The sequence below is a fragment of the Bubalus bubalis genome, chromosome 2 (assembly GCF_019923935.1).
Source record: "Bubalus bubalis isolate 160015118507 breed Murrah chromosome 2, NDDB_SH_1, whole genome shotgun sequence".
In the NCBI taxonomy this organism is placed as follows: Eukaryota; Metazoa; Chordata; class Mammalia; order Artiodactyla; family Bovidae; genus Bubalus; species Bubalus bubalis.
In genome coordinates this window covers 151,658,795-151,682,195 of record NC_059158.1, presented here as the reverse complement: position 1 = coordinate 151,682,195, position 23,401 = coordinate 151,658,795, and the positions used below count along the sequence as shown (strand labels likewise).

Genomic DNA, 23,401 nt, shown 5'->3' with positions numbered 1-23,401 from the left:
ATAACTTCTTGGTCAGGAGGAAAAAAACTGGTATACTGGATATGCTGGACTTTTTTGTGTTTGGGTATTGTTTAGTAATGAATTCAAGGAAGAAAAGATTGAAAGTTTGCATTGCTTCATTTGCAGATGATTTTATTAGGATAGCATGCATGTTCAATTCTCAGAATTACAAATGATCAAATTCTAAATATCTTCCTAGACATTTTGATAATTTGCAATTGGTCTTTAATAGTTGTTTTTTATTGTTGTTCTGGTGTTTTTTGTGTGGGTTTTGCTGTTGTTGCTTTTTCGTTCCAGAACAAGGTTTTAGGCATATATATATATATATATATATATATATATATATATATATATATATAGTGTGGTGTGGATCTCATACCTAGGAGGCTGGAGGGAGATGGGTGTTGGTGAACTAGAAAACATGCACTCATATAGCCCCTATTTTGGACTATAGTTTTTCTCACCAGAGTTATCAGATCTTCAAAATATTTAAGAAGGGGCCAGAATTCTGGATTTTTTGATGTGATTTCTCTAAATTAAAATCTTGGCTCAAACTTCTAAAGCACTCTGGGAGTCACACAAAGCTTTCATGTCCTGCAGTCCGCCAGTGTGCGACTTTGGTGTATATATTCATGTTCAAAGAAACCATTTAAGATTATCTGTACCAACAATATCTCTTGAAAATGTTCTTCAAGATAAATAGGTCTGGGATGAGTTTTAATTCACTATGTCAACTCTTGTTTACCTCAGAATATTACCTGATGTTCTATAAATTCTACAGATCTGATCATTTTAGCATTTGTATAATATAAATGCCAAAATGGTAATCCAGTAGTTTTAGTCTATTTCTTTTTACAATCTAAGAATGAATAAAAATACATCATCCAATGCAGAAATTTAAGATAACTCTTAAAATGCAAATCCCCAAAATCAAGGGAAAAGCCCACTTTGGTTTTCTGTACCATAAATCTCGATATAGTTTCCTTACGGACCATGTATTACCATTTTGTGAATACTATATGACAAACTCACAACTGAGAGGATTCTTTATGGTAATGAGGTTTGAAATATCACTCTTCAAAAACTGATTTACTTATCTAAGAACTTCTATAATTTATAAGGTGAGCTAAATATGCAATAGAAATTCTCAAGTCATCCTAGCAGTATAAATGAAAACAAAACTAAGTTTTGAACTTCTTAACTCTTTTCTATATTTCCTGCAGTCTTCTTCATAATTTAGGTTTTGTCCTTAGGGATTCATGGCATTAATATATCATTTATGCAAGACTGTACTCTCTAATAATAGAAACTACTTTGAGTTCCCTGAATAATCACACAGCTTTAAACCTTTCTGCCTTTGTAAATGACATTCCTTCTGCTTAGAAATCTTTTCTCAGAGCGTCTTGATTCACAAAACATGATCTTTTACATCCATCAACAATGGTTGGGCTCCCTCCCCTTGTGAAGTCAACCTTATTTTCTCTTTAAACAGAACTTTTTTCCTCCTCTATTAGTTTGGTCATTGGTATACTGAACACATTTGTACCATTTAAATGTTATACCACATGTTTATATAACTCTGACTGTAGACATATATATTTAGTCATTAATCTTTTAATAAATATGTGTGGACACCTACCATGTACCACATATTATGCATACTGGAATGTCTAGTGGAAGGACAGATGTTCAACAAATAAAACATCTAGGTATTGGATTAAACACTTTGATTTAGTTTTTGAAGAAAAATAATCACAGGAGAGACTTAAGGGCAAACCCCATTGAGTCCTGAGGGAGACTGGCTATTGGAATAAACTTAGGTAGAGGGAAAATTACAACAGAACCCTTTATATATATATAGGGTGACCATGTAATTTGTCTTCCAAATGAACAATTTTAAGAGTGAAAGGAGACTCTATCACTAGTTATACCAGGACAACAGGCACACAAATGTAAACAGAACAAGGTATGTGGTAATACTGAGTAGCATGAAAAATTTGGATTTGATTATAAATGCTGTGACTATTGAAGTATTTTGCTCTGGAAATGATATAATCTAATTTATTCTCTAAAGAGATCATGCCCTTTTATGTATGAAGATTAGATTAAGGCAATGCAAGAACAGAAATGAAGATATCAGTTAGAAGTCTGGGAGTGGTGAAAATAAGAAGTGAATGGAATTAAGATACTTTTTTGAGACAAATTAAGATATTTTGTGGAGAAGACAATGGCACCCAACTCCGGTACTCTTGCCTGGAAAATCCCGTGGATGGAGGAGCCTGGTAGGCTGCAGTCCATGGGGTCACTAAGAGTCAGACACAACTGAGCGACCTCACTTTCACTTTTCACTTTCATGCATTGGAGAAGGAAATGGCAACCCACTCCAGTGTTCTTGCCTGGAGAATCCCAGGGACTGGGGAGCCTGGTGGGCTGCCGTCTATGGGGTCGCACAGAATCGGACACGACTGAAGCGACTTAGCAAGGTATTTTGATTACTGATTACTGAGTGGTGAGGGAGGGAAATATGGTAGTGCTCTTGCCTGAGGTAGAGAAAGCCAGTTCAGTTTCAGATGTGGCAAGTTGAAAAGGTTTATTGAACATAAAAATGGAGCTATCAAATAGGTAGTTGAATTTGGTCAAGTCAATGGATATAGATTTAAGATTATAAATTGCCAAGGAGTCACACATGACTGAAATTTAGCACACACACCCACATTATAAGTATTCAAACATATGGGAAGATATGAGATTACCTAATAGTTACTGACTTGGTCTGATTCCTGTTTTTTCCCAGCACCTAAAATTGGGTTTTACATGTAGGTAGCTATTCAGTATTTATTTGATAAATATTTTTAAGTCATAAAGAAAATGAAAAACAACAACAAACCCTACCTGTAAGAAGGGAGTCCTTCTTTTATCTTTTTATTCCTAATTTGAGGGCAGAACTGTGTACTGGAAACAGCATTGGAGTCAAAATGCTTACATTACATTAGTGTGCCAGTGCCCACTTTTTGGTTCCGTGAATTTGAATAAACTATTCAACACTTTTGAATTTTCTGTGTATTAATGGTGTTAACAATTACTACTTTTTTCTTCATCTGCAAAACGAGACAATACTGTCTACCTGTAGTAAGCTGAAAAACAATCCCCTGCCTTCATATATGTTATGTCCTATCCCCAGCTTCTGAGGACATGTTAGTTTAGATGTTAAAGGGTATTGTGTTGCTGTGATTAAATTAAAGATCTTGAGATGAGATTATCCTGGATCATCCAAGTGGGCTATCCACATAAGTGGGAGGCTTAAGGATCAGAGTAAGGGAAAGAAGATAAAAATGGAAGTAGAGTAGGAGTAATGTGCCTTGAAGATAGAGGAAGAGGCCCACAAACTGAAGCTACCAGTCAACCTCTAGAAGCTAGAAAAGACAGGGGAGTAAGTGAAAGTGAAACTGAAAGTCACTCAGTCATGTCCGACTCTTTGCGACCCCATGGACTATACAGTCCATGGAATTCTTCAGGCCAGAATACTGGAGTGGGTAGCCTTTCCCTTCTCCAGGGAACCTTCCCAACCCAGGGATCGAAACCAGGTCTCCTGCATTGCAGGCAGATTGTTTACCAGCTGAGCCACAAGGGAAGCCCAAGATCTTCCCTGAGACCTCTGGAAGGAAGGCAGGCCTGCCCACACCTTGATTTCCCTCCAGTTTGGAAACTGACTTTTGACCTCTGAAGTCCAGAGCTGTAAGAAAATATATTTGTATTGTTTTAATCTAGTACATTTGTGGTAGTTAGTTATAGCAACAGAAAGCTAATAAACTTCTATTGCTATAGTGATTTGCAGATATTAAATAAAATAGCTCATGTAAAGTCCCTGGCTCAGCTCCTGAAACCTGGAGTATTTAAAAACAATCTTCTTTTATTTGCTATAGGTTGAAAGCTTTGAAACAGAATTGTTTCAGAAATGTCTGTAAAATATGAGTAATTTGGTCTGAGTCAACACAAGTATTTTACAGATGGCTATTTCAGTAATTCAGAAGAGTCCATTTTTTTTCTTTCACTTCTCACCAAAAGAGAATTTATGAAAATGAGATATCATCATAGTAATTACTCCAATACCCACTTTCATGTTGGCTGCATCCTTTTTTATTGACAGAGTTGGTAGGAGGGGAGGTATGATGCTGTAAAATAGCCAATTTATATTTATGTTATAGAATACCTGTGAAAACTGTAAGCAGAAGGAATAATAGTTATAATTAACATCAGACAGTTGCTCTGTATAAGCCACTGTTCTGTATATTTTATTCATTAATTAACTTTTTAATCTCAAACCAGTGAGGGAAGTGTCATCAGTATGTTCACTTCACGATAAATAGTGAGTCACAGAGAATTTAAGTTACATGATTAAATTCATACAGAGCGTAAATAAATATTAGAATCACTAATCTATGTTTTTATGTATAAGAAGAAAGTATTTCTTAAAATTTCATCTACATTCCAAGTTTTCCTTGCATTCTTCCATCAGTACGTCATTCTATAGCAGTTTATGTAATAGAAACACAAATTTAAACTGTTCTGAGACTCAGTTTCTTTATGTGAAAATACCATTCCTATAAACCACAGAAGGATTTAGAAAAGTTCTTTTTTTTTTTAGGAGATGCTAAAGTAAGTTTTATATTTATATTTATAAAGTAAATATTATTTATATATTATAAATATATATATATATAATATATATATATTATATATAAATATGTAAATATATATAATATATATATTATATATATTATTTATATATATAATTATGATGTATTTATGATTAAAAAATAAATAAATAAACATCAGATTGCTTCTTATCAGCAGCCATTTTCACTCTGCATGTGCTGCCTTTAGAACTTGATTTAATTTGGTAAGCAGAGCAGAACATATTATTATTTAATGTTTGTATAATACCATATGCCTTCCTGGGGCTTTATGAATCCAGGATAGAAGATAATTGTGAGAATTCCTTCTTTCAGAGTTGTTGCTAACAAGTTGGGCAAGCGGTTTTTAAAAGACCACTTGGCAGAATCTGAAAAGTGTATGAATTTAGAGTGAAGGAAGTTTATGGTGAATAGCACTGGTATTGGCTAAATTCATGTGGACAAAGCATATGTTATGCAACAGGCATCTACTGGGTGCTTTATATACTTGGTAGTATATAATATTTACTGCAACTCGAGCAGGTATGGCCCATTATTCTCCCAGCTTATAGATGAGGAAGATGGAACAACTTAAGTCCTAAAGGACACAGCAGTAGATTGAGATACCTGGATTCTGAATCAGGTAACTCTGATGCCTGCCTGAGCCAGGTCTTTAAGCCATTCTGCACTCTTTCCTTTCCAAACACATGCATCACGGCAGGTTAAAGTCACTTGCCCTCCTCCAGAACTTGAGGACCAGTGCAACTGAGCAACTAAGCGTGCACGCACGGGCTGAGGAGCATGACGTTTTTCTGTAGTTGTGTCTCATCATCACACCCATAACAGACACGATTCCATCATGAATAACACTTTTTACTATCTTCATGGAAAATTTTTTATTGCCTTATCATCAGGGTCTATGTCACATTTTTCAGAATCAAATGGGAAGATTTTTTTTCCATCTGCTTTGGGGGGATTTTTTTCAACTGATGGTTTACATAAAAAATTATGATAAAGCAAGCTCAAAACTGCTCTGTGAGGAGGTATCATACAGTATTGATACTGATCACAAACGATTCTATAAATTAATGATTTAAAAGGTATGGTTTGGTGTTAGTTTGTGTTAAGCATATAGACTCTAGAACCAGGCTGACTGGGTCCAAACTCCAGCTCCTCACTTATTAGCCATGTGGCCCTTGACATGTCATTTACTTTCTCTCTGTGCCCCCTGAAAATTAACATCATAACATTACTCTTTTCATAGAGCAGTTATGAGAATAAGTTAATACTTGTGCTAAAACTGCTACTTAGTGTAGAATAAGAGTGTTATAATTTTTGGATAATATCTGAGATGAAAGCAATAAGGAAAGACACATAGCATCCCTGACTCAATGAATATGAGTTTGAGCAAACTCCAGGAGATAGTGAAGGACAGGCCAGCCTGGCGTGCTGCAGCCCATGGGGTCACAAAGAGTCAGACACAACTTAGTGACTGAACGACAACAATAATGTCATTTCAAAAATGCTCAATTTAAAAATCTCGGATATAAAAGATTTAACATTTGTTCTTACACTATACAGAGGATAAGAGAAGGTAATCTCATGTATAATATTTAATATTTCTAGGTTTCAGAATAAAACTTGAGTCTCCTATACTCTTATGTTTTCTGCACAGGTTCCTAAGCTGCTTTTCTCCATGTGCTGTCATCATGACCTCTAATTTTCATATCAGAAAATTGGATTGTGTGTAATGTTGAACATGTGAAACCAGCAGTGAATTGGCAAAGAGCTGAGGTCAGGATAATTCCTTACATTAGATAGTGTGAGCAGCCCGAAGTTCCTTTACGGAGGTAGTGAATCTCTAAAACAATTAACACCAGAACTAGTTGAAACTTTGGCACAGCAAGACACTCCAGATTATCTATTTCACTGATTTAAAATTTACAAAACATGAAATTGTTTTGTCCAGTGAAATTTTACTTGAAAATCTAAGCAAATAAAACTGAGCCATATCTATAGCAATAGGGGGTATTGAGGGGTCTTCATGGAGCCCTGAGGGATTCCTAGGTCCTCACAGGGGCCAGCTGTAAGACCATCTGATGTGGCTGTATTGAAGATGGGGAAAATGAAACCTAAACATTTAAGAATTCATTTAAGACACAGGTCACAGTGACAAGGACACATTCCGAATCCATTTATCACCCAGTCACTCCTGCCTAGACCAACTGACAGCCTACATCCTTTACTCTGACCCCATAAGATTTGTGGACTGCTCATATATGTTGTTCAGTCAGGAAGTCCTGTCTGACTCTTTGTGACCCCATGGGCTGCAGTACAATAGGCTCCCCTGTCCTTCACTGTATCCTGGAGTTTGCTCAACTCATGTCCACTGAGTCAGTGATGCCATCCAGCCACCTCATCCTCTGTCACCCACTTTTCTTCCTGGCCTCAATCTTTCACAGCATCAGGATCTTTTCGAATGAGTCAGCTCTTTGCATCAGGTGGCCAAAGTACTAGAACTTCAGCTTCAGCATCAGTCCTTCCAATGAATATTCAGGGTTGAATGACTGGTTTGATCTCATTGCACCTAAGGGACTCTTAAGAATTCTCTCTGGCACCACAGTTCAAAAACATCAGTTCTTCAGTGCCCTATGGTCCAACTCTCACATCTGTACATGACAACTGGAAAAACCATAATTTAGGTGAAATAACTACTGTAGTATTAGAGAGATTGAGTCTAAAAGATCATATACCTCTCGTTATAATTTTTAAGTGATCTAATGAGCTTTTTCTCTTCCTGGAATATTCAATGAGAGACAGTTAGCTTATGTTTACTTTCAAGTACTTTTGTGTTTTCAGTTTACCTTCCAAGGGCTTTTTTTCTTTAAATCTCTCTTTTCTACCAATAGTTTTTCCTCTCCATCTTTACATCAGGATGTCTAATAACATTGCAGCCTCCCAAATTGGTGATAAAGCACCTGGCTGAATTTGAATCATATTTCTCTCCTCCCTGAAACAACCTCCTGCTTTTTATTTATGTGCCAAATTCTCATTGCCTTAAAGGAGGATGATATAAAAGATGTAGTAAGGAATAAGAGAGCATCTCGATTGTACCAGATGAAAATGAAGTTTATGGAGGCAGTTTCTAGAGCACAGGTCCCAGAATTGCACTGAAGCCTTAATTGTTTCCTGGGGTTTGCATGAAATATGAAGGTCTCTCCCTTAGAGAAGTCATTTAGGTTGTTTCTTGTCTAACCTATAAAATAGCAAGCTTCTCTTTTGCTTTGCTTTGCCTTCGGCTTTGCTTGGCATGCTGAATGATTCTAATTCAGCCAGGAAGATTCCCCATTCTATAAATGGCAACAGTTTTCATTCAGCTACCATGCACAACCATAAAGTAAAGAACTTAATTTCTTTACTGTAAATGTATAACTAGTACTTTTAGTGTACTGTTTTTTGACATAAATGTGAAATCTTTCCAATCGGAATGGATTAAGCTGTACTTTATGTGTGCAAAGTGTTCACAATTATGTCAATTAGTCATGATTATGTGAATGAAGTTGGGTAGTGTAGCACATTTTAGGAGTACAGTGATTTTCCCAAATGCAGAATCAAAGTAGCAGGACCTGTTTGTCTAGTTTATGGCTTCCCCATGGCTTTTGTTTCTAAAATACGGAGGAAGATGGGTGTTATAATATTGCTGTCAGGAAGTTGTGATATATATTCGTGATCTTTCAGATGTATGCATGCAGTGTCATTCTTCCTACAAATTTCAAGATGTTTACAATAATTCAGAGAGTTAGGACTTGCATTTTGCTGCACATAGGAGAAGCAAAGGATGAGGAGACCAAGCAATCTGACTGGAAACAGAAAAACCATATTGGACTGAAGACAAAACACAGATTTACTTCCTCTTGTTGTTGTTATTGTTCAGTTGCTTAGTCATGTCCAAGTCTGTAAGACCCCATGGACTGCAGCACGTGAGGCTTTCCTGTCCTTCACCATCTCCCAGAGCTTGCTCAAACTCATGTCCATTGAGTTTGAGATGCCATCCAACAATCACGTCCTCTGTCAACCCCTTCTCCTTCTGCCTTCAACCTTTCCCAGCATCAGGGTCTTTTCTAGTGAGTCAGCTCTTCACATCAGGTGGCCAAAGTACTAGAGCTTCAGCTTCAGCATCAGTCCTTCCAATGAATATTCAGAATTGATTTCCTTTAGGGTGGACTGGTTGGACCTCCTTGCAGTCCAAGGGACTCTCAAGAGTCTTCTCCAACACCACAGTTCAAAAGCATCAATTCTTTGATGCTCAGCTTTCTTTATAGTCCAGCTCTCACATACATACATGACTGTTGAAAAAACCATAGCTTTGACTATATGGGCCTTTTTTGGCAAAGTAATGTCTCTGCTTTTTAATATGCTACCTATGTTTGTCTTAGCTTTTCTTCCAAGGAGTAAGCGTCTTTTAATGTCATGGCTGCAGTCACCATCTGCAGTGATTTTGGAGCCCAAAAAAATAGTCTCTCACTGTTTCCATTGTTTCCCTGTCTATTTGCCATGAAGTTATGGGACTGGATGCCATAATCTTCATTTTTTGAATGTTGAGTTTTAAGTCAGCTTTTTCACTCTCCTCTTTAACTTTCATCAAGAGGCTCTTTAGTTCCTCCTTGCTTTCTGCTCTAAGGGTGGTGTCATCTGCATATCTGAGGTTATTGATATTTCTCCCAGCAATCTTGATAACAGTTGGATGTGCTTCATCCAGCCTGGCATTTCACATGATGAACTCTGCATATAAGTTAAATAAGCAGAGTGACAATATATGTCCTTGACATACTCATTTCCCAATTTGGAACCATTCAGTGGTTCTATGTCCCATTCTTACTGTTACTTCTTGACCTTCAGACAGGTTTCTCAGGAGGCAGGACAGGTGGTCTGGTATTCCCATCTTTTGAAGAATTTTCCACAGTTTGTTGTGATCCACATAGTTCCTCTGCACCTGCTCAAATTCTTCTCCAGAAAGTTTTTAAATTTATTCTGAAATAATTTTAGATTCAGAGGAAGTTACAAAAAATTGAAAGAGTATTTCCATTTGTTCCTCACCAATTTCCCCACTGATAACATTTTGCATAATCATAGTACAATATTGCAACCAGGAATTTGACACTGGTACAACCCATAGAGCTTATTCAGATTTCAACAATTTTACATAAATTTTCATGTGCGTTTGTGTGTATAGAAATGAAATGAAAATGTTAGTCACTCAGTCGTGTCCGACTCTTTGTGACTCCATGGACTCTAGTCTGCCAGGCACCTCTGTCTGTAGAATTCTCCAGGTAATAAATATGAAGTGAGTAGCCATTCCCTTTTCCAGGGGATCTTCCGACCCAGGGATCAAAGCTGGGTCTCCTGAATTGCAGGCAGATTCTTTTCCATCTGAGGCACCAGGAAAGCCCCCTGTGTGTGTATGCTGCTGCTGCTAAGTCACTTCAGTCGTGTTCGACTCTGTGTGACCGCATAGATGGCAGCCCACCAGGCTCCGCCATCCCTGGGATTCTCCAGGCAAGAACACTGGAGTGGGTTGCCATTTCCTTCTCCAATGCATGAAAGTGAAAAGTGAAAGGGAAGTCGCTCAGTCATGTCTGACTCTTAGCGACCCCATGGATTTCAGCCTACGAGGCTCCTCCATCCATGGGATTTTCCAGGCAAGAGTACTGGAGTGGGGTGCCATTGCCTTCTCCGCTGTGTGTGTATAGTTCTATGCAATTCTATCTCATGTGTTGGTTTATATAACTACCACCACATCAAGGTATAGAAGTATTTCATGACCTCTTATCATCCCCTTAAAGCCTCCTACTTCTTTGTTTTTAATTGTTCTTATGTCTTGCCATGATCTATGTTTGTAATAATGACATTTTTATTGAAATGTAATTGCTTTACAATGTTGTATTAGTTTCTGCTGTACAATTAACTGAATCAGTCATATGGATACATATATTCCCTCCCTCTGGGGCTTCCCTCCCTCATGACTTATTTTTAAAACATTTTTTTTTAATTTACTATGTTTTCCACATGATAGTAGCTATTAATACAGTGAATATATATTATTGTTGTCTAGTTGCTAAGTTATGTCCAACTCATTTCCAACCCCATGGCCTATAGCCAGCCAGGCTCTTCTGTCCGTGGAATTTCCCAGGTAAGAATACTGGAGTGAACTGCCATTTCCTTCTGCAGAGGACCTTCTTGACCCAGGGGTAGAAGCACATCTCCTGCACAGACAGGTGGCTTCTTTACCATTGAGCCACCAGAGAAGCCATGGTGAGATATACATATACATATATATGTGTAAATATATACAATACTCCTTCATTCTAGCATTAGTAATTTGGAAAACTCATACTTCAATAGATATCCTCTAGATTTGCACAAAAAGTATTCTCAACAGTGACTATGAAGAAGAGAAACCAAGTTTCTCTCCAGCTATATGACTGTGTAGTTATGTGACCTAAGAGGGATGCAGCACTCAAAATGTAGTATTAGATCCTCTTACAATTACTTAGTGGGAACATCTACACTCCTACTTCTGTGCCTTCTAATTACCATAGGAAAGTAGTTTAGCAGGTCACTGGCTGCAGAAGAGAGATAGCACAATCAAACCCAGAAGGGCATGCAGCCAGAAGGGAGGAAAATTAGGTTAATAATGAAGACAGACTGAAAGTGAGTGAGAAAAAGCAGTAAAAGCTTTATGCTCAATCTTCTACATTCTGAAAATGTTCAAAAATTTAGAATAATTATATTTAGTACCATATGTGATAAAGTGTACATAGCTTGTATGATATGTATGCTTACAAATATAAATATACACATATACATACATGTTTGCATCTATATCTTGAATATAAATATATTAGTAAGATGAATTTATGTAGCCAAAATTTCACACTATCCAATTAAATATAGGAAGGAGCACAAGGTGAGGAGAGTCATTTATCGTCATGATTAGAAATATTAGGCCAAACAGTATTTGCACAAATTTTTATTTTTCATTGTCTAAATTTGATTCATGAAAAGGAGCCTGTTGGAAATATTTATTATTTTTCATCAGGCTAAGGTGAGAGTTGAACAGAATATATGTATAGCTATGGAAAGAAAGGGGAGCTGAGTGGTTATGAGTACATGAAGAGTGGCGATGGGTGAAAGATTTTATCCTTCATTAAGAATCTGTTTCCTGTACTCAGTACACCATTACAAAATGAACAAAGGATGAGCTTAATGGCAGTCATCTATCAGCTAGCCACATTTTCAGCTTCAGGATTCTGCTATTCCCAATGCTCTATGTATGCCTTGACAAGGCTGATTGTATAATTATGATACTACATCACCCACTGCTAGTGCAGTTTCACTGGCGAGGACCAGAACTAGGGACTTTGATGATCATCGCCCCAAGCCAGCAAATTAGCATGAATACAGTTTACTAATGGGGCTACTCTAATAGAAACTGTAGTATAAGGTTTAAACCAAGGATTTTGTTATGAAGTCCCTTGTAGATTAAATGTCAGATTATAATGAGCTTTAAAATTAAAAATATTATATTTTAAGACAAAATGAATGAGTCCCTTGAATTTTCATTTTCTGTCTGGTATGTACTAAGAATTACCAGTTATTCTGCTAAATTGATACAGAATTTATAAAACTTTCACAAGAATGCATAAGTGCTACATAAAAGAATACCCTTAAGTTCATTTCTATACAAAATTGAAGAATTCCACAAAAATATAGCTAATATGAGTTCGAGTGTTTTTTTTTGAGATCAATACTGTTCTTAATCTGTGTGCTGGTACTCAGTTTGTGAAATATATATGTATATTTTTTTTTCAAAAGAAGTTTCAGTCTAGTTTATATTTTGCTTGAAGGTGTTTAGATGGCTATTTCTTTAAAGCCTTGGCACATCAAGTCAGAACACATACTAGAATGACTCAGTTTCTGCTATTGACTGGAAAAAATGTCTGGCAATCCCTAAACCAAGAGTGTACAGGTGATGTATCATGGTGAGATTGAAAAAATGTCATAGATTCTTCCCAGTCCCTGGTATACAATCACTCATGATTGGTACTGATCAGAGCTTTTGTGGAACATGTTGTCTTGTCCTGGTTTTGTTTCAAGTAGATCGACAATGCTAGGCGTGGCAGAAACAATAATGGAAAGTAGTGGTCCTTATGTCTCTTTAGCCTAAGTGTTCATGAAGCAACATGAATCCTGTAGCAAAATCAGCTAACACTTGCACTGAGGCTATGGCTTAATATTGGGCTAAGGACTTTACATGAAATATCTCTTTTTTAAAGTTTATTTTATTGAAGTATGTGAAAGTGAAAGTCAGTCATGTCTGACTCTTTGCGACCCCATGGCAAGGAATTATCCAAGCCAGAATGCTTGAGTAGGTAACTGTTTCCCTTCTCCAGTGGATCTTCCCAACTCAGGGATCTAACCCAGGTCTCCCATATTGCAGGCAGATTCTTTACCAACTGAGCCACCAGGGAAGCTCTTATTGAAGTATAGTTGATTTATAATATTGTGTTAATCTCTACTGTGCAACAAACTGATTCACTTACATATATATATATACACGTTATTTTTCATATTGTTTTCCCTTACAGTTTATCAGAGGATATTGAACATAGTTCCTTGTTTTATACCATAGGACTTTGTTGTTTATCCAGCCTATAATTCTTACAATAAAGTATGGGATAGATACAGTTGTATGTTTAAATGACTTAATATATATAAACTATCTTGCACAGTACGTGGTACATCCTCATGCTCAATAACATTAGCTATCATCACTCACATTGTTATTACTCATGTAATTCCCATTTTAAATAAAAACCCAGAGACTCACAGAAGTTATATATCTTATATTAGGTCACAAAACTAATATGCATGAACAGATGATACTGGTACAAGTATATTTAAGCATTTCCTCATGTGACCTCAGATCATATTATATGATCTGGGGACAGGACAAGACAGTGAACTCAAATTGATACTACTCCTGCCTAACTAGTTCTGCATCTTAATTAGATAACTGAAGGAACTATTGGATTGGCCAAGAAGTTCATTTGGGCTTTTCCATAGCATCTTACAGAAAAACACAAAAGAACTTTTTGGCCAACTCAATATTTCTTATTTCCTGTCATAATATGTAAAATTTAACATATAAAATTATTTAATCCAGGTAACTTTGTACATAATTTTGTGGGAGAGAGAACATACTATGTATATCTATAAATGACTTAATTTCTTCTAGAATCACAATGTTAGTCATAGCTACTCATGTCATTATGGTCCTGTAACATTTTTTAAAAATTAAACCTGATTAAGTGGAATGACAGTCCATATCATTATTACCTTTATCTGAAAAGATACCAGTATAATGCAAATGGCACTTACAAACTATCACTTTATCAAAATGTCTCTATGCAGTGAGACTTTAACAGGGGGCTTCTTATAGGACAATAATCTCTCCATGCTTTTGATCTTATTCATGGGTGCCCCAAGGTATCTAGCCACAGATTTCTCATATTTCCATCAATCATTGTGGTAGCAGAAACTTTTTTTCTTTAACTTTCATTCCCAAAAGACTGGCTTGGAAAAAACATTATTGAAAACTTCCTTTAAATCAGATTCAAGATATTATAGTAGCACTAGCTAGAGTCTGTCAACATTTCCATTATAAACCCATATTTTCCAGGTTTATTACTTAGGTGTAAAATTTTCCTGGGGACTCTGATACAATACACCGAAGTTCAGCCCAAAGCAATTTTTATCATCACTCAAATATTGAGATTTTTCAATTCATGATTGTTTTTTAAAATGCCACAAAAGTCAAACATTTTAGGGCACACCCACTCATTTTAAGTCCTTTATAAAATGTAACACTAAAAGCAATTTATTTCTCATAAGAAACAAAAAAGTAGATAAGTAGGATCTCAAGGCCTGAAGGGGAAATTTTGTGAGCCCACATGGACATATTTCCTTATGATTTGGGGGGCTAATTTACTATTTAGATAGAAATTTTTAACATTACTACAATAAGCTTTCAAGAAATTGGCACCATATGGGTCTAAAAGAAATTGGATGGTAGGCAAGGGAGAATTACAATAAAGACTGAACATGCAGCCCACAGAAATAATATTCTCAGAGCTGTGGATGCTGCTGCCATCTGAGATAGTGTCATATGTTTTGTTTTGTTTTGTTCTCCCTACTGGTGAGTCTAAGAAAGGCTGATAAACAGTTTATAGACTGTTAAAATATCAGATGGACTACTAAAATCAGGAATTTTATCAGCAAAACAACCCCCACTGCAACTTAATTGAATTTCTTGTCAACAGAAATTACTACATTGGAAGTTCTAAATTTTTCTATCCCCAAAACACATATAACACAGACAGGAAAAATATGGATTCTTTATGCTCCCAGCTTACTCTTATACCTCTCTAAAAATAAGATGTGTTTAACAGGAAAATACTACCTGGACATACTCTTCCTTGTTAGGTCTAAATAAATTTTAAAACCTATACTTTGGATCAGATAAGGTGGGTAAATTTGTTATACTTTATATCCTTTAAGAATTGTTAATTCAGGACTTAGTAAAGTCACTCCTGAGGGAGTTCTAGTCATGAATAATTCTAAAGCACTTGCATTCTTGTATATATAAAGGGGAATCTGTGTTTCAGTGTAATGGAGAGAAAACTAGACAGAAGAAATTTTACTACATTGCCAAGCTTAATCAAAGCCATCAAATAATATTCCCAAGTCCCTAAAGTAGGTGGAATAAGGTTTAAGATACAGACTTTCAAGACAACCTCTGATTGGTTCCTATTTTCACTAATTTATGCACATAACAGATGGTATTCTATTAAGGTTTGTATGTGTCTTTACATGAACATGGCCTGGAGGATAGAGGAGAAGATGTGAAATGACAAGACTTCTTATACTGGTCATAACAAGTAAATTCATATGTATAGCACCAACAGGCCTAAGAGCTGAATTTAAATTCTTTATAAAGTAAAATTTCAAAAGCAGGTTAAAGATGTTAATCAAATATACACACGTGTTAGAAGGGAGTTCCCCAGGAGATATGGACACTTAAGATTTTTTTACTGGTTTCTTTTTAGCTGGAAGCCCAAATTGTAAACATCTGAATACAATATAGGGAGGCAAGAAGAACCCTTAGAAGGCTGTTTAACAGTTTGTATAACAGATAAATGATGTTCTCAACAAAAGCAATATCTATGGGCATTGAAAGCAGGCGAACAAGAGGGCTCCTATAATTACTGGATGATGGATGAATGATTATGTTTGGTAATATGCTTTGTAATTTACCATACCTAAAATAAATGGCAGATATACTAGCTTATGTCTAATTTTCAGAGTTTGCAGGCTTTTGAATTAGAAAACTCTAACAAAATTTATTTGGTCATCCTCTTTAGTAAAAATGCTTCTTTAGTTCTCTCTGTCTCTTTCTCTCTCTTCATTTGAGGCTTCCAATTCAGAGCTTATTTATGAGATAGTCTTCAACCTTGGCTCACATATCATATTGAATGTTTAGAAGCATGGCCACTTGAATAGCACAAAAGTTCTAGCCAGTATTTGTTCCCAAAGACACAGAAGCACAGCAGTGCCATAGAAAAGAGTTTGCACAAGTCCTATGGATCACTGTTACAGGGGCTGCAGTCAGACTAACAGGGGAAGGAGAGGAGAATGGAAAGATGGGGATGAAGTCAGGATTCTTCTCTTCCATTCTACAGCGTCAACAGCCAGCAGCCCCCAGCAAAAAGGTGGTTTTCCTGGACTGTTTTAGAGAAAGACTATTTAGGGGAAGCCACCAAAGACTACTTCAATCTGATGCCCAAACAGTCCAGCACTGATGGAACTATTCTAGCAACCTGCAGGCCATGTGCTATGTTTATCCTTCTGCCTAAGGCACTCACCAATTATGTATGCTATAAATGTAGCCTGATCTCCCTTCTGGGGTGAGAGTGAAAGACTTGAGGAATGCTTTCTATGCTCCAGTTTATTAAAGAGGGTGAAGAGTTCCTAGGTAGAAGGAAAGTAATAGATCCAAGAAGAAATACTGAAAATCAAAAGCATCTAGGTAATAAGATCAGTATCAATTTAAGAAATATGGAAACCCCCTTCACCATGTATCACATCTTGGCTTTGGCTCAGACTTAGACTCTTCATTTGTAAAATGGTGATAACAGGAAGTGCTTACCTGGTAGAGTTGTGAGCCTAATATAACTCACATTTTGGTTAACATATGTAAAGAATCTAGTTTAGTACAATACCTGCTGGATTGTTAAGAGTTTAATCATGCCTCAATCCCAAGTGAGAACTTATCAAACTTCACAATGATAATAGTGATAAAATGTTATACTAAACAATCAGAAATAAATGAGTGTCTAGAAGAAAAAGAGGAAAATATGTATCAATGAAAATTACAACAGCTATAAGCATCTGCACTTATCCCATTGGATAAAGGCCTGATGAAGAACATTCACACAACCAATTACAAAGACCTCTTCCCTGAGATTGAACTTTGGTACTTAGTTAATCCTTGCTAAGGAAAAGGAAGACAGCTATATGATCTGACTAGAATATTCAGTGGCAGGCTCTTTGTCTGGGTATGTAAGACAAGACTAGACAAACCAACCAAATTTAACCACAAATCATGGTGAAATGAATGCTACCATTATAATGACAGAGCTATATCTCCAAGATTTGGACTTTGAAGTCTTGAATAAGAAACTAATATATAGTCTATAGAGAAACAAGGCACAGCTTGATTTCTTATTATTATTTTGAAAAGAAAGAAGGACCTTGAAAGTGAACAATAAACTATATAGATGGAATCCAAGAGTGGAATTTTATTTCATTTTAAAAAATCCCATGGCTTATCAAAACCCTGAGCTCTTGGTAAAGAAATAGCATACATCTCCTGATATCTAAGCAAAATATATTTGACTTGTGATTTCTATATTTGACTGAGAAGGCTTTAAAGAAATAGAGAAATATCATACTGAACCCACCATTCCCCTCAAAAGAGGGAAGTACAAGTGTAACAGATATTTATACATAATCACAGGGCTTCCCTGGTGACTCAGACAGTAGAGAATCCACCTGCAATGCAGGAGACACAAGAGATGCGGTTTTAATCCCTGGGTCAGGAAAATCCCCTGGAGAAGGGAATGGCAACCCACTCCAGTATTCTTGTCAGAGAAATCCCACCCCTGGTGGGCTACAGTCCATGGGGTTGCAAAAAGTCACGCATGGCTGAGGTAAGCATGTAAGCATATGCATATTCACAAAAAAAGGAGATAATTGACCTGTTCATCCAGAAACAAATAGTATGTGTTTGTGTGTGTGTGTTTGTGTAATCTACCATTTATGGGTTTAGAAGAATAACCATGAAAGAATTGCTTATCTTTTGGGAGGAAAAAACAATAATCATTCTCTGCTGACCTTATTCAGGATTCAAAATTAACTATACTAACTCACCACATTATAACACTAGTAGCATTGTATGCTATAACACTAATTATATCCAATTTCTCAAAATGAGAAAACAAACACAAACAGATTTTAAGTCCTTTTTTTATTTATCTACCCAGGCAGTGAAACTGCTATCTTAGAAATAATCAGTGATCAAGCCTAAGATAATTTTCCAGTTCTTGTCTTAACCTCTCTGAAACATTCATCAGTATGACATTTTGCAATTCCCTTTGCTTAATATCTTTTGTGGGAAAAAAAAAATCATTCTCTAGTGTCTCTATTCAGGTTTCAACTCAAATGCCATCTTCTCCTTAAACATGATCCAGTTTTTTCTCTGTTCCCATCAGTGTTTGCTGCCTCCTGGATGCAGTTTTAGGACTTAAAAACATCTTTTTTAATTGGACTATAATAGATTTGTGATGTTGTGCTATAATAGTTTCTGCTGTACAATGAAGTGAAGCAGCTATATAGGGACATATATCCCCTCTCTCTCATACATCCCTCCTATGCTCCCCCATCCCACCTATCTAGATCATCAGAGAGCACCAATCTGAGGTTCCTACTAGCTATCTATTTTACAAAGATTTATGTATATATGTCAATCCTAATCTCCCAGTTTGTCACACTCTCCTCTTCCCCCACACCTCATGTACACATGTTCATTCTCTGCATATGTGTCTCTATCCCTGCCCTGGAAATAGGTTCATCTGTACCATTTTTCTAGATTCCACATATATAGATTTATATATGATATTTGTTTTTCTCTTTCTAACTTACTTTGTACGATGGTCTCTAGATCCATGCACATGTCTACAAATGTCCCAATTTTGTTCCTTTTTATAGCTGAGTAATAGTCCATTGTATATATTTACTATATCTTCTTTAGCCATTCACCTGTTGTTGAGCATTTAGGCTGTTTCCATGTCCTGGCTATTATAAATATTGCTGCAGTGAACATCAGGGTATGTGTATCATTTTGAATTGTGGTTTTCTCAGGCTATAGGCCCAGTAGTGGAATTGCTGGGTCATATGGTAGTTCTAGTTTTATTTATTTTTATTTTTTTTAAAATAACCTTCATAGTGTTCTCCACAGTGACGGTATCAATTTGCATTCCCATCAACAGTGTAAGAGGTTTCCCTTTTCTCCACACCCTCTCCATTATTTATTATTTGTAGATTTTTTTGATGATGGCCTATATGAGGTGATACCTCATTATAGCTTTGATTTGCATTTCTCTAATAATTAGTGATGATGAGCATCTTTACATGTGCCTATTAGCTATCTGTATATCTTATTTAGAGAAATGTCTATTTAGGCCTTTCACCCACTTTTTGATTGGATTGTTTGTTTCTTTTGGTATTGAGCTGCATGAGTTGTTGGCATATAATCCTTTGTCCATTGCTTCATTTGCAAATATTTTCTTTCATTCTGAGGGTTGTCTTTTCATCGCATTTATGGTTTCCTTTACTGTTGTTTAGTCGGCAAGTCGTGTCCAGCTCTTTTTGACCCCATGGACTGCAGCATGCCAGGCTTCCCCGTCCCTCACCATTTCCCAGAGTTTGCCCAAGTTCTTTACTGTACAAAAGCTTTAATTATGTTCCACTTTTTTAATATATGCCATTGAATTGTAATTATTTGTGCAAATTTCTCTCCTCTACTAGATTGTGATTCTTAAGAGGTAGATACTATGTATTCTTTGTGTTTGTGTTTCTAAAACATTTAGCACAATGTTTTACTGCAGAGTGAATGCTCAAAATAAGTATATGTTGAATATATGTTAAAAAACACATATACATATGTACATATTTTTTACATAAACAGACATATTAGCAGGTGAGTGTGACCAAAGTTTATGAGTGAAGGTATCTTTATAATAATACTTCAGTTCAGTTCAGTTCAGTTGCCCAGTCATGTCCGACTCTTTGCAACCCCATGAATCGCAACACGCCAGGCCTCTCTGTCCATCACCAACTCCCGGAGTTCACTCAAAATCACGTCCATCGAGTCGGTGATGCCATCCAGCCATCTCATCCTCTGTCATCCCCTTCTCCTCCTGCCCCCAATCCCTCCCAGCATCAGAGTCTTCTCCAATGAGTCAACTCTTCGCATGAGGTGGCCAAAGTATTGGAGTTTCAGCTTTAGCATCATTCTTTCCAAAGAACACCCAGGACTGATCCCCTTTAGAATGGACTGGTTGGATCTCCTTGTAGTCCAAGGGACTCTCAATAATACTTAGAGAATGAATAATAATCAAAACAACCTTGAATTATTTTCACAAGGCAATAAATTTGGTATCAGCAATATTACCAAGAATCACTAGACTGAGATTTAACAGGCATTTGCATGTCTTATATATATCAAGGATGTACACAATAAAACAGCATATAAAATCAAGGACAGGTGAAGAAGTCTGGCACAAACTTGAAAATAACATTATCACAAAGGCTATGGTACAGAATGGGTTAAGGCTATGTAAAGTGCAACTAGCAATGGAATGAATTTCAAAAATTTAAGTTTTCAACATAAGAAAGAATTGTTCCACTGCTTGGGAACTTTAAGTCATGATAAAGAAAACATCAAACCAAACCAGAAAAAAAGAAAACAAGCACATTTTTTAAAAAACACTCATTTCTACCTTCTGTCTTAGTAAGAATCTTCTTGACACTGGCGAGGTTGGAGGAGGCATATTAATATGGTACTAAAATATCAGATGGGGCTTCCCTGGTGGCTCAGTGGTAAAGAATCTGCCTGCCAATTCAGGAGACACAGATTCAATCCCTGATCTGGGAAGAGCCCCTGGAGAAGGAAATGGCAACCCGCTCCAGTATTTTTGCCTAGAAAATCCTATGGACAGAGGAACCTGACGGGCTACAGTCCACAGGGTCGCAAAGAGTTGGATATGATTTAGTGACTGCAAAACAACAACAAAACATCAGACAGAGGAAAAGATAAATTGACTCACTAAGTCCTTTAAGTGACTTCAAATGAATTATATTCCAAGCATCTGTAGTTTGTTCCTGGGAACTTAACTAGAATTCCTGAAACATTTTGGAAAGCAGGAAGGGGACCAGGAAATACAGTATATACATTATATTTGTTTGTTTGCTTATTTATTTCAAAATGTAGACTATATAAAACTGTATCTGAATCACTAGGTATAAAGAAATAATTTTGAATTCTTAGAAAAGGAAGGATTCCACAGAGACACAGATGTACTCAATTAAAACAAATCAAATTCATAAGTTTATTAGATGGATGGGCTAGACAAGATATGTACATTCTGGCAAGGCATTTGTAAATTTTTCATAATGATGAGGCCTTAAAACATTCAGGGAAACTTAAAATTGTTCAGTGCTGGTTTGGTAGAAATAATCTTACCAAACAGCTTGGATTAATATACCAATACCAACCTGGGTGATTCTAGTAGTATTTTAGAGAGTTTTCTTGGCCCTATTAGGTCATATGTTTTATTGATTGCATGGATGAAGATGTGTTATGCTTTACCTTAGATAAAACTGTCAGGAATTAATACCTTCTTTAAAATGACAAAATCAAATGTTCCATGTATCTGGAGTTAACACTGTGATAAATATGTGTAAAATTCAAATTCTTATACTGCTTGGTTTTATGCAGTCAGTTCATGGGGAAAACTGGTTAAATGGTAATGCATATTAAAGAGACTGTGGTTTTGAAGTGCACAGAAGTCATGAACTCATTAAATAATCCAATGGAAGTTATATACTTTCTGCCCTACAGCATACACATATTTATATAAATACAGGGGGAATCACAGATTCCCTACATATCACATCCATGCATGCCATAAGTTCTAAGAACCCAGGCAAAGAATCTTTTGATAGGAATTCCTTGTCGTGGTACTCTAACACACTCTTTTATACTTGACCTTCCTTAACAAATATAAAGTGTCTAGAATAAGGTTTATTGATCCTGTACAGATTGTATAAAGAATACTATACTTCTTTCTGAGTCACTTTTACATATAATGAAATTGATGGAAGAGAAACTAGACTAGTGAATGGTCAGAGAATCACTGTATGAGAAACATCTGGAGAATTTTATGTCTAGGAAAGAGATCCCAGTAAGAGATCCGATAATTGTCTTTAAAAATCTCAAAAGTTATAACTTGGAAAAAGTTATAGTTATTGTTACCAAATAGTTTGGTAGAAAAAAGACCAAGTGTGGAAATTGCAAGAAGGCAGATTTGAGTCTTTACCATATAAGGAAGATACACTCAACATCTGGATTTATATAAAAATAGAATGGTATGCTTCATAAAGTTATTATCTCTCCATTAATATAACTATGCAGATAAAGTCTAGGTTTACTCCTGCCTGAGGTGTTGTGAAAGGAATGCCTATAATGGGAGAAAGGGAGTAGTAGATTATGCTCAAGACTTCAAGATTCTATTATTTGAGTATGTTTTTTCAAAGAATACTAAACTACAGAAAGTTTGTAGTTATTTATTTTGGTATCTTTTTGCCTTTTTATACTGTTCATGGGGTTGAGATGGTTGGATAGCATCACCGACTCAATGGACATGAACTTGGGCAAACCATGGGAAATAATGAGGGACAGGGAGGCTTGATGTGCTGCAGTCCATGAGGTCGCAAGGAGTTAAACACAACTTAGCAACTGAACTAAAACATTTTTGGTATCATGAACAATAGGGAAGAAACCAATATGGGCACCTGTTATTGGAAATTTCTATGTTTGCTCAAATTTATAACTGTTAAACACAGTCTTATTTTCATTTAAATTTCTCAAATTATATTTTGAAAGGTGATGATAATTTTGTAATATAAATGTACTTGTAAAATCCCACATTGTAAAGAAAATTTTAAAAAGTCTTTCACAATGATGGGAGAAAAACATTATGGGAAATTTATACAGAAGTTGCCTTTGAATAACTTTATACAGTAAAATGCTAAATGAACTTCAACTTTGACATCTGTTTCATTATTTTTATTAAGGCCTGTAGCTCAATTCAGCCTATATTTATGTGGTACGGATATAAATTTTAAATTCACTAAAGTATTTTTAATGTTGAGTTGGGCTTTAATGTTATACTTGGAAGCTATATTTATCTTACTGTCCAAGAAAGTACTTTAAGGAAGCATACTTTCTTTAACCATTTTCTCTTTGTTTTCTGAATAGAAGTTGT

General features: G+C 36.1%; 1 protein-coding gene across 6 annotated transcripts in view; it reads left to right on the top strand.

Moving 5' to 3' along the window:
• Positions 1-23,401, top strand: part of ERBB4 (erb-b2 receptor tyrosine kinase 4) — a 1,279,207-nt gene that overhangs the window by 1,093,974 nt on the left and 161,832 nt on the right. The window lies entirely within an intron of this gene.